At 45.1% G+C, this 9,417-nt stretch overlaps 1 long non-coding RNA gene across 1 annotated transcript; it reads right to left on the bottom strand.

Moving 5' to 3' along the window:
- Positions 1–6,881: 6,881 nt before the first annotated feature.
- On the bottom strand, positions 6,882–8,498 carry LOC140581988 (uncharacterized). Its single transcript, XR_011985036.1, has 3 exons — positions 7,895–8,498; positions 7,601–7,711; positions 6,882–7,334 (listed from the first exon to the last, which is right to left on the bottom strand). It is a non-coding gene; the product is annotated as an uncharacterized lncRNA (long non-coding RNA).
- Positions 8,499–9,417: the final 919 nt, after the last annotated feature.

The following is a 9,417-nucleotide window of genomic DNA, read 5'->3' as shown; positions in this document are numbered from 1 at the left end:
CAGTATCTAAGTAGTCAGCGTTGGAGACGTATGGATTAAGTGCCAAATCAATTAGAAAATAATCAATTCTTTAATAAGAGAGGTGAACGGAAGAAAAAAAAGATTTTTTTTTACCTGTGGGGTACTTAAGACGCCATGGATCAATGACACGGTATTTTAACATAAAATCAGCGAACTTCCTAGCCATGGCTGACCTTGGTATAGAACTCGGATTGGAACGATCCAATAAAGGATCAAAAGCACAATTAAAATCCCCTCCTAGGATCAACGCATGGGTATTTAAAAAGGGAATAGAATTCAACAGAGTATCCACAAAACTTGGGTCATCGAAATTCGGAGCATATATATTCACCAGAGTAACCCTCCGCTGCAACAGGAGACCAGAAACAATAATATACCATCCGTTTTTGTCAGCAAGTACATTAGTCGGTGTAAACTGTAGTTTCTTATGAAGCAGAATGGCCACTCCTCTAGATTTGGAATTAAAATCCGAATGAAAGACCTGGTTCACCCAGGAGCCACGTAACCGCATATGATCCTCACTGCGAAGATGTGTTTCCTGTAAAAACACCACGTCAGATTTTAAACGTCTCAAATGGGCAAAAACTTTTGATCTTTTAATTTGGCTACCCAGTCCTTTAACATTCCAACTAGTGAACCTGACCGGAGAGCTCATCCCAGCAGTATTAGGAATTGTGCCTCTGTCATCCATGTAGCACCCAAAAGAAAAAGGAAAATAAATGGATCCATTTGTTAAAAAAGAAAACCTCAGCTGCACCCGACCACCAAGAGCCACCTCCCCCCCCCCCTTAACCCCATAACCCCAGAAATAACTCAAAATACTAACAAACCCACACCTCAACGTCCACCTGGAAAACGTAGACAGCAGTGTACTACTCCACTCCCAAAAAAGAACCATCCACGCGGGCCAGTAAAAGGCCAACACGGGGAAAAGCTGAACTCGGGAACTAACTTCCATCAGGAAAAACCTTGGCTCCCACCGAGCCTCCCGCCCCTGCCCGCCCTCACAACCTTTAGGCAATAGTGAAAAAATTAGAACAACACAATAATATTAATAAAAACACCCCATAACAATCCAACTTACCACAGTGCAATTACAAAACAAACCAAAACAGCTGGAGATTACGGTTTTACCTGAGGAGCGAGGAAGGTCCGTAATGAAATCCATGACGATGTGCGACCAGGGTCTGGACGGAACAGGCAGCGGTTGTAAAAGAGCAGCATGACTGGCGTTGGTCGACTTACATCGGGCGCAGTCAGGACAGCTCTCCACAAAAGCCTGAACCTGGAGATGCCTGCCCGGCCACCAATATCGGCGGGCGACAAGAAGTTGTGTGGCTGATATCCCCGGGTGACACGTGCCAGGCTGGGAATGAATCCACCGTAACAGTTTGGGTCGATGTGCATGGGATACATACAGCAGACCAGGAGGGCATTGTGCAGGCGGTCTCCGTTTTTCGTTCTCCATCCTGATGGTCTCCTCCAATCCCCAGGTAACGGATGAGACAAAGCAGGAGGGGCTCAGGATGGGGTGAGTTTGGTCTTCGCTCTCCGGAGGATCGAACTGTCGGGATAGGGCATCAGCTTTTATGTTTCTCTTCCCTGGCAGATAACTCACCCTGAAGGAGAAGCGGGCAAACCACTGAGCCCACTGAGCCTGACGCGAGGTAAGCCGCTTTGCGGATTGAAGGTACTCCAAATTGCGATGATCAGTTAGAACCAGGAAGGGGTGTCGAGTCCACTCCAGCAAATCTCTCCACTCTTCCACGGAGAGTTTGATGGCCAGTAGTTCCCGGTCACCCACCTCATAATTGCTTTCTGCTGCTGTCAGCTTACGAGAGTAGTAGGCGCAGGGATGACAACGTCCTGTTTTGGGATCCCTTTGTATCAGGACGGCTCCCACGCCTGCTTCCGAGGCGTCCACTTCCACCTTGAAGGGGAGATCAGGTCTAGATTGGGTCAGGACTGGAGCTGTACAAAAGGCATTTTTCAGACGGGAAAAGGCTAGGTCAGCTTTGGGTGTCCAGGGTAGACGCGCAGGTTTTCCGCGGGTGAGAGATGTGAGGGGTGCAGCGATATGACTGAAGTTTCTAATAAATCTCCTATAAAAATTAGCGAAACCCAAAAAACGCTGTAACTCTTTTAGGGTTCTGGGTCGAGGCCACTCACGTATAGCCTCGATCTTCTGAACGTCCATGGCCACCTCTCCAGGTTGGATGACATACCCTAAGAATATAACCTTGGACTGATGAAACTCACATTTCTCCCCCTTGACATACAGGAGATGATCCCTTAAACGTTGGAGCACTTGCCTTACCTGTTGTACATGCAGCCGTTTAGAAGGTGAATATATAAGGATATCATCAATGTACACCAACACAAACCTATGTAACATGTCCCGGAACACATGGTTCATGAAGGATTGGAAGATGGATGGACTATTAGCCAATCCGTAGGGCATAATGAGGTACTCGTACTGCCCCCTACTGGTCACGAAAGACGTTTTCCATTCATCACCTGCTTTTATTCTAAGTAGATTGTAGGCACTGCGCAGATCCAATTTAGTAAAAATCACTGCTTCGCGTAGTTGTTCCAAGGAGGAAGGGATTAAGGGAAGAGGTTCTCTTCTTTTTATTGAAATAGCTTTCAATGCACGGTAATCTATCACTGGCCATAAACCACCGTCTTTCTTTTTAATGAAGAAAAACCCTGCGGTCACGGGTGACGTGGAGGGCTGGATTATGCCTTGCTTGAGACCCTCTCTGATGTATGTCTCCAACGATTCCTCCTCCTGTAAAGAGATGGGATATAACCTGCCCCGTGGCAGAGCAGCTCCTTCCAGCAGATTGATTGAACAATCTCTGTACGGAGGAAGTTGGAAGGCTTTATCCTTGCTAAAAACGTCCTTGTAGTCACGGTATTCCTGGGGAATCACCTTGAGGTTCTCCGGCTCAGGACTCTCCACTGCAGTAGCTCTACAAGGAAGAGACATACACTCCTGCATACACCGGTCAGACCAAGCCAGAATCTCTCTGGTGCGCCACTCGAGACGGGGGTTGTGTTTGCGCAACCAAGGAAGTCCAAGATTCAGGGGGTCTTTGGCCTGAGGTAGTACAAAGACCTCCACCGTCTCGGTATGCAAAGCTCCCACCTGTAGCATGAAGGGGTGTGTTCGATGACGAATCATTCCCTCTGTCATTCGTTCCCCTGTCACCCCCTGTACGGTGATGGGATAGAACATAAGAACATAAGAACTATACAAACGAGAGGAGGCCATTCGGCCCATCGAGCTCGCTTGGGGAGAACTTAACTAATAGCTCAGAGTTGTTAAAATCTTATCTAGCTCTGATTTAAAGGAACCCAAGGATTCAGCTTGCACTACGTTATCAGGAAGACTATTCCATACTCTGACTACACGCTGTGTAAAGAAGTGCTTCCTTAAATCCAGTTTGAAATGTTCTCCCGCTAATTTCCACCTATGGCCACGAGTTCTTGTATTTGAACTAATGCTGAAGTAACTATTCGGTTGAACAGCATCCAAACCTGTTAGAATCTTATAGACCTGGATCATGTCCCCCCTCAGTCTCCTTTGCTTGAGGCTGAACAGATTTAGCTCAAATAACCTTTCCTCGTATGACATTCCTCTAAGACCAGGAATCATTCTTGTGGCCCTACGCTGCACCTTTTCTAAGGCCGCTATGTCCTTTTTAAGATATGGTGACCAAACCTGTACACAATATTCTAGGTGAGGTCTCACCAAGGAATTGTATAATCTTAGCATTACCTCCCTTGACTTAAACTCCACACACCTGGAGATGTACCCCAACATCCTATTGGCCTTTTTTATTGCTTCCCCACACTGGCGAGAATGAGACATGGAAGCATCAACATACACACCAAGGTCTTTCTCATAATCAGCTACCTTTATTTCAGTAGGTCCCATAAAATACCTGTACTTTATATTTCTGCTCCCTACATGGAGTACCTTACATTTGTCTATGTTAAATTTCATCTGCCAGGTGTCAGCCCAGTCACTAATTAAATTAAGATCCCGCTGTAGCTGCTGAGCCGCTAGTTCAGTATCTGCTACACCACCCACCTTGGTGTCATCTGCAAATTTCACCAGTTTACTGTATATATTGGTGTCTATATCATTTATGTAAATTAGGAACAAAAGTGGTCCTAAAATTGAACCCTGCGGTACCCCACTATGAACGCAGGCCCACTGTGACATCGAGCCTCTTATAACTACTCGCTGCTTCCTATCCGTTAACCAGTTATCAATCCAAGTCGCTACAGTTCCTAAAATACCTGTCGCTTTGAGTTTAAGTGAGAGCCTCTTGTGGGGAACAACATCAAAAGCCTTTTGGAAATCTAAATAGATGACATCATAGGCCTTCTTATCATCAACTTCCTGAGTAGCTTCCTCAAAAAACTCCAACAGATTTGTTAAACAGGATCTACCTCTCCTAAATCCATGCTGGCTATCCCTCAAAATGTTATTTGAGTCCAGGTAATCTACCATTTTCTCTTTGATTATAGCCTCCATAACTTTACCAGTTATACAAGTTAGACTGATTGGCCTATAGTTTGACAAATTACTTCTATCCCCTTTTTTGAAAATGGGCGTTATGTTGGCATGCTTCCAATCAGAAGGTACCACACCTTCAGATAAGGATTTTTGAAACAGTAATGTTAAGGGTCGGCAAATAATATCCCTCATCTCTTTTAACACTATAGGTAAGATGCCATCAGGGCCCTGTGATTTATTTATTTTGAGCTTAGCTAGGCTTTGCAAAACATCAGCTTCAGTTATATATATATTAGTTATAGACGATGTTGAATTAGTAATAAGAACTGGTAAGTTACTAGTGTCCTCGACAGTGAATACCCGTGCAAAACTATCATTGAACTCATTTACTATGTCAATGTCGTTTTCAATTATAAGACCCTTACTATCCTGCAGATTAGTAATTTCAGCTTTTAGAGCTCTTTTAGAGTTAAAATACTGGAAGAAACTTTTAACGTCATCCTTAGCCTCCAATGCGATCTTCCTTTCGACATTCCTTTTAGCTCGTCTAATGTCATTTTTTAATTCAGCCTGTAGATTTAGATACTCTTGCTTTATTATGTCATCATCAGTTATTTTCCATCTCTGGAACAAAGCCCTTTTCCTCCTTACTTTATACTTTATGTCCCTATTAAACCACCTAGGTTGCAATTTCCTAGATTTATTCTTGCTAGAAACAGGTATGAAGTCCTCTTGTACTTGCAATAATGTGCTTTTAAAAAATTCCCATGCCTCTTCAACAGTTTTGTTATTTAACTCCATCCAGTTCACGGTTTCTAGTTTTAATCTCATACAATTGAAGTTAGCCTTCCTAACATTATATATTTTTGATTTGGACTTTGCTCTTCGGGCACTAAACTTAACCTCAAATTTAACCATGTTATGATCGCTACTGTCAAGTGGTTCTAAAACATCTAATTTACCAATCCTGTCCTGGTTATTAGACAAAACAAGATCAAGAATGGCATCTCCCCTGGTAGGGGTGTTAACAAACTGAGTAAAAAAACAATCCTGTACTAATTCCACCATCTCAAGTTCATTTTCAGAAGAGCCAGCAACAATGTCCCACTGTATCCCCGGTAGATTAAAATCACCCATAACTACCACATCATTTTTATTGCTCATAATCCTAATATCACTGTATAACAATCTGCTTTCCTCAGCAGCTACATTGGGTGCTCTGTAACAAACACCGACAATTAGGCTATTTGAGTTTGTAGCATCTAATTTTACCCATATAGCTTCCGTACTTTTACTTATATCAGTAAGCTCCCTTGCCTGCAAGATTTCCTTTACATATACTGCAACACCACCTCCCTTCTTACCTATACGGTCTTTACGGAACAATGTGTAACCATCCATATTATATTCTTGTCCATCCTTATCACTCAACCACTAGGCAAGTCTCTGGAGAGGTATGTTTAGCTGGTGCACCAGTTTAACATCTATGAAGTTGCCCGCAGCTCCACTGTCAATTTCCCATTCCCTCCTACAAACACAGGCACTGTGAACTGAGATAGAGAGGTGAGTGGTAACGAGGAAACACCTACCGGGACGGAGGGTTCTTCACGTGGGGGACGAAAGGGACAGGTGGAGATGGAGAGGCCCGGTCCTCCACAATATAAATACAAGCCTCCTTGGGTTCTTCGACATCGCTCCGTCGGGGTTAGAGGAGATCGCCCGACCTGCATCGGTTCCGACGTGTCGACCTCGGAAGGTGTTACCACTCTGGCGTTTTCAGTGTGCTGTCGACGTCGACGATCTCTCACAGTATTGTCCAATCGGACGGCTTGGCGAACCAACTCATCGAAGGAAGGGGCTTCTCCTCTTCCAGCGAGTTCATCCTGTAGGTCATGGTTCAGCGAGAGAAGGAAGATGGTCTGTAAACAATCGTCTGGCCACCTAAGACTAGCGGCAATGGTACGGAATTCCAGAGAGAATTCAGCTGCAGTCCGGTTGCCCTGACGACATTCCAACAAGCATTCTGAACCCCGGCCGTCTTCCCACTGCTGGATGGTCGAATATTTCCATCAGCGCCCGATGGAACTCTCTCACGGAACTTAATAGCGGGCTATTGTCAGCCCACAATGCAGTCGCCCACTCGCAAGCCCGCCCAGTAAGTAAGGAGATCGTAAAGCGTACCTCCGCTCCTGGGCTGGTGAACATCTCTGGGTGCTACTCCACATAGATGCCACATTGCATGAGGAAACCCTTACATTGATCCGGATTGCCGTCATAGCGCTCAGGGAGTGCTATGGGTAGCGAGGCGGCGGGGCGAGGGGGAGATTCTGGAAGAGGAACCTGGGCAGCGCGAGCGGCGAGCAGATGTTCCATTGCGGCAACTCTGGCTTCTAGGTTCCCCGCTGGATCCATCGTAGGCGAAGTATTCTGTAACGTTTGATCCGAGAAAGAGACAAAGATCCCGGTATGCGGGGAAAACAGGAGTTTAATAAGCAGACTGAGAGGCAGACAGGAATGACAGTAAATGGAGAAGGCGGGCTCCCGATGATCTTCAGCCCAGATGATCGAGGGGCGATCGAGGAGCAGGGCAAAGCCCCTGCACCGAGGGGGTTTGCAGGTAAGTGGGGAAGTGGCGTGCGATGATCGTAGTCGTTGTTCGGAAGGAGTCGTCGTTACCGGGAAGATCAGTCCAATGAAGAAACACAGGACGAGAACACACAGGTAAGGGAGGATGAGAGGAGCTGGACTCGGCGTGCCGGGTAGGTCAGGTTCTGGATCTGGGCTAGGGAAGGAAGGTACAGAGGTAAGGAGCACATACGAGGATGACAGGTGGGATATGGGCGATCGGGCAGACGAGAGACAGGAGAGTTGCTCGGTAAGGCTTGGAATCATAAGCGCAATACTTCGCACAGGAGTAAAGGTTGGTTCTCCTTTTAAAAGGAGGTTAATTGTCTCCTGCTGGATTGCACCTGTCTGGCTCCGCCCTCGGTGACGTGACAAACAGGACTAAGAAATGCTGAATTAAACAATCTGATCAGCTTAACTCACCGCTGATTATGGACGCTCTTCCCTGAAATAAAGCTGCCCCTTCCTTTCCCATGAACTGTAAACATCAGGCGAGCTACATCCACATTTTCACTACCCTGGTCACCTCGTACCCTACAATATAAAAAAAATTCATAAAAAATTCATAGAACAGTTTTGAAGCTCACAGTCCAGTGTGTAAATTTAAGCTTGTTATTAAAGACTCGGGTGGTAATTTTTTAATTGAAGTTTTAAAAGTATGTCCATGTATTAAAATGTTTTAAGCATAAAACCTTATTTATATCATAAGAAGTGTACTTAAGTGAGAAGCCGAATGTTTCCACAGATTCTTGGAAAAAATCCAGGGTAGTTGAAGCCCGGTTATTAGAAGCAGCACCCACACTGTTGCCAACTCCTCAGCAAGGAAAGTCGCTATTGGTTGTCCCAAAAGTCGCTAGAAGTCACTAAATGACGCCATCGCCTAATTTGCATAATGTAATAATGCATGTATTGATAATGGATGCTGTAGGAGAGAGGAATAATGTCATGGGAGAGACAAAAGGTGGTTAAAAAAACGTTTAGAACTACAAATGAACTTTCTTCTGACGATTCTTGTTTTTTTATATCACAATTCCAATCCTCCTCCTATATCCGGGCTTGGGACCGGCAAAAGCGACCCCAAACACACTCTGGCGGAGTTACTTATTCTTGAAAACTGTCATTTAACTATTTACTTGGCAGAGTTTTTGGTAATAAGCCAGGGCAGGATCAGCCAGTGGTGGCTTCGCGCATGCGCAATTCATTTGCAGTCTGGATGCGGAAGGGTGAACAACTCCTGCTCTGACTGCAGCTGGGCGGGGCTGCTGCGCGAGGACTGTCCACCTGTGAGCGCCTTGGGACGGGAGGGGAGCCCACGGCAGCACCCGCTGTTCGGTGAGAAGAGTAAGAACGATACGTGCTTCCACGTCAGAGTCTCCAAAAGTCTCCAGTAACACTAGAAAAAGTCGCTAGATTGTCGCTAGTCGCTTTTTTGAAAACGAGTCGCCAGAGAGGTCTAAAAATTCGCTAAATATAGCGACAAAGTCGCTAAGTTGGCAACACTGAGCACCCTGGGGTCCGTTCTTCATACGTCGCTTGACACATCCGAGATGAATTGACACATCTAAAATGAGATTATCGCGCTAATTACGATGCGGCTAAGTTGGTTCTTCGAGCACACCTGTTGTTGATGATTAGTATGGCTGGATTTAGTTGTCTAGGATTATTGCGTGTTCGTGCGTAGCTTTAAAAGGCGATATGCATCGACAGTAGAAACACTGATCACAACCCCTTCGATTGGTTGACGACATGGCAAAAGAGCGAGCTCAATTTTTTTCTCAAGCGGAGCAAGAGCTTTTATTAGAGGATTATGGAGAATTCCAAACTTTAATAAAGACACCGGGAAACAGCAAATGCTGCAAAAGCCAGCAGAGAGGGCTGGCAAAAAGTAGCGAGCAAATTAAATGCGTGAGTGCTGCCCATGTTACATGTTCCTTGATATGTTATATTTTATATATATATCTCAAATCCTATTTGTAATAATTGCTCTTTTTGTCATCTTTAATGTCAGAGCCAGCAGTGGATGCATGCGAACATGGGAACAAGTAAAAGTGAAGTACAAGAACATCTTACAAAATGGTAATCTTTAACGTAGTTATCTTCATTTTCTTTTAAGACACTGGCAAATCAATGTGTTTCATGATTTACAACAGCAACCAAGAAAAAGGCGGAACAGAAAAAAACAGGTGGTGGTCCGGCACCCTCTCCCTATACCCCAGCAGAAGAGCTAGCCGTTGGTTTCA

The sequence above is a fragment of the Paramormyrops kingsleyae genome, chromosome 23 (assembly GCF_048594095.1).
Source record: "Paramormyrops kingsleyae isolate MSU_618 chromosome 23, PKINGS_0.4, whole genome shotgun sequence".
Lineage (NCBI taxonomy): Eukaryota > Metazoa > Chordata > Actinopteri > Osteoglossiformes > Mormyridae > Paramormyrops > Paramormyrops kingsleyae.
Note: the sequence above shows the minus strand (reverse complement) of the source record. Positions and strands in the feature narration are given on the sequence as shown.